The sequence below is a fragment of the Chiloscyllium plagiosum genome, unplaced genomic scaffold, assembly GCF_037043375.1.
Source record: "Chiloscyllium plagiosum isolate Xiang-an unplaced genomic scaffold, Cpla_swu_hap1 HiC_scaffold_42, whole genome shotgun sequence".
Classification (NCBI taxonomy): Eukaryota; Metazoa; Chordata; class Chondrichthyes; order Orectolobiformes; family Hemiscylliidae; genus Chiloscyllium; species Chiloscyllium plagiosum.
The window spans coordinates 65,943,864-65,947,103 of NW_028270180.1; the positions used below are offsets into that span (position 1 = coordinate 65,943,864).

At 40.4% G+C, this 3,240-nt stretch overlaps 1 non-coding gene across 1 annotated transcript; it reads left to right on the forward strand.

Annotated features, from left to right (window-relative positions):
• The first annotated feature begins 2,241 nt into the window (after positions 1–2,241).
• trnas-gcu (transfer RNA serine (anticodon GCU)) lies at positions 2,242–2,323 on the forward strand. Its single transcript has one exon. It is a non-coding gene; the product is annotated as a tRNA-Ser (tRNA).
• The last annotated feature ends 917 nt before the right edge of the window (positions 2,324–3,240 follow it).

Genomic DNA, 3,240 nt, shown 5'->3' on the forward strand with positions numbered 1-3,240 from the left:
GTTGTTTACTGAGACATAAAAATATCAGAAAGGATAGAAAAAGGTTTAATCGGGATGATAGAAAGAATGAATGAGTTACTCACGAGATTTGGGAATACTGGAGTAGAAACACACAAGTTTTTATGTAAACAAATGAGATTTTCACATAACGTGAGGTTTGAATGACTAAATCAGGGAAATTCCCTCTTTCGAGTGGAACAATAACTTTAGTTAGAGCTTCAAAACCTTTAGTGAATGATTAAGAAAGGTTTGGATGAGAGTTTCTTCCACTCAATAGAGTTATTTAAATCGTGAATAAAGCATAGAAGCTGATTTCATAGTGTTTTAAAAGATACACGAGCAAACATACAAGGAGGGAATTTACCATTGAGAGAAAGTCAGTGTAGTTGAGTTCGGAAACAAAGACATTTCATGAACACGTACAACTGAATAAGATGGAATATAAAATGTTCATGGATTGGTAAGGTGTGACGTATTATTCAAGGTGAAACTCTGCAAATGGACCTGATGTCTTAAAATAACTGCAGAGAGAAGTTATATCCTAATGAGTCGGAATTGAATCGTCACTTGGAGATGCTACACCTACTTTAAAGATTTGACCACATTCACATGATGTTATGTATATTTCATACATTCTTAACTCCACCCAAGAAATCCACCAAGAAGACTCTGTCCTTTTGTGTTGTTAACCCTCTGTACTTCTCTGCACCACGCCATTGAAGATAAAATATGCTCAGACCAAAATTCAATTCAATACAATATTCAAACGGTCCTATGTGATTTCTTTTTTTTGTTATTGCAACAACCTTTGTGAGTTTGTAACAAACTGTGTAACATGAAACCAGTTCAACATCTATTTTCCCGGAATTTAACGCAGTGCACATGGGAAACGCTATCCATCTGCTGAAAAATCACCTTCGGCTCTTTCTCCACACATGTCTCTTCACGTTTTAAATACTTGCACTATGTTTGTTGATCAAGGAGTCATTATCCAGAAAAGGTCGTTTCTCAATCCACAAACACGGGTATCTTCCCATAAACTTGGCTTTGCTCAATAGCATCTTTTATCCGTACCCCTCAACACGACGACAAATTGAAGCTGCTCCATGTGATGCTCAAACGTAAAACTTCGGCACAGTACAGCCCACTATACTGGCACAGAGATACCGTGCACTGGTCACCTGCAGCACAAGAGCAACACATTAATGCTTACCTCCACATTCCTGGTTTTAACTTAACGTTTGGGAAACTGAATTTCTCTGATTCCATGGCTAGTAACGGGGATTATAGGATCATCTTCACCAGTGGTTCTGACCCCGAGTGAGGAAAGTGGTGAGCTACTCTTTGCAAAGATGGGTAGATTGTTGAAATATACAATTTCGACATTTGCCATCAAATTCCTAAGTGTAAAGCCCCTCTGAATCTCTTCCACCGCAGTCCGCTGTTGGGAAGTGTTCCTGTTGTGGGAAATGCACTTCCCCGTGTGTCAACTGCTGCTCCCAGCATGCGCTCTGGCACTGCACTCATTTTCCTTCTGACACTTGCTCACTGTGTTGCTGTGATCATACAGTGACTTGGTGTCGCATGGCCCAGGAAAATGATGCAGATCAAGGTTTTTGCATTGTTGAATTCAATTGTCAGTTTAGCCTTATTTAGGATTTTGAAATTGTCTGTTCTGTACACAGGTGCGTGTCAAACATATCTGACTGGGAGAAAGGTGTTCCGAATAATGGCATTGAGCACTATGCACTCTCCTCCAGTCTGGCAAACAATTCCTCACAGGCAATTTAATAGACAATATACAATAGGTGCAGGAGTAGGCAATTCTGCCCTTCGAGCCAGCACCACCATTCATTATGGTCATGGCTGATCATCCTCAATCAGTATCCTGTTTCTGCCTTATCCACATAACCCTTTATTCCACTATCCTTAAGAGCTCTATCCAACTCTTTCTTGAATGAACACCTCCTGCTGTCTCGGATTCTTCATTCCATTGACTTCAAATCTTCACAGAATTCAACAGATCTTGTTACATAGTCATTTCTTCATTTTTGTTCAGACCACTGTGAGCAGAGTGTCACAGTGGGAATGCGCTTGCCCCACAACCCAAAGGTCAGACCATAGTCTTGGAACGGTACTGTGCTATTTATCATTTCACCAAAACAAGGGAGAAATATCTGCTGCTGTGCATAATTTATGCAATTCACTTATTGATAAGATTATAGGTGCTTAGGTTTTTATGACGAGGTTGCCGAGAGGTTAAGGCGATGGGCTGCTAATTCATTGTGCTCTGCACGCGTGGGTTCGAGTCCCACTCTCGTCGGTGTTATCAGTGGTTTTCAATGTTGCTATTTTTGGATGATCACAGCTGTCTTACTGAAATTGAAACTGCCATGTCAGTTTGTATGCATCGACGCTATTATAAAATCTCAAAGAATAATTTGGTTCTGTTGCCTAAACTGCATTGAAATGTAAATTGCATTGGGATATTGAAAAGGAACGCGACTTTCTTTTTCAAGTCAAGCTGCTGTGACCTTTTACCATATGAAAGAGATCCAGGAAAACCAAATAACAAGAGACGTGAGGGGCATGTTTATGCAGTGGGATTCTTAATGAGTGTTTTGTCAAATGAAATCTGGAGCAGGTTGAGTAGAAGTGATTCAACTTGGTGAGAAGAGCACAAAATAATGGAGATATTTCAAAAGGAGCAGAGCGTGGGTGTAGGGGCACCGAGAACTAGTTGTAAATGCACAGTAGAGAATTGCCAATGTGGGTGCTGTGCATGGGCACGGAAAGACTTACACATTGGTCTCTCCCTCGCCCTCGCCCCTTGCTCTCGCCATTGAGGAGTGCTGGACATAAGGCCCAAACACAAGATGTGGGAAGCGAGCTCCCTCTCGTTATACACACACTGGATGCATCACATTGAACTATGAAAAACTGGAGAAGTCAGCATATTAACTTTAGGGACTGAACCTAAACTGTGCATCAATAACCGCAGATTCATGCAGCATCATCATGAAAAATGATTTAAAGTGTCTTCATACGCATGTCATTAACAGACGTTTCGTTATAATACCCGTGTGGTTGAAAGAATAAAGCACCACATTTCAGATGGATGACAACGTAACCAATTTTGTTTTGAAACTGAGACCAATTTGATCATTTTACACAGTGAACAAGTTTATTTTAAATAATGCAAACCACATTCCCTTACCTGGAATAAAAGTGTGATTTCAT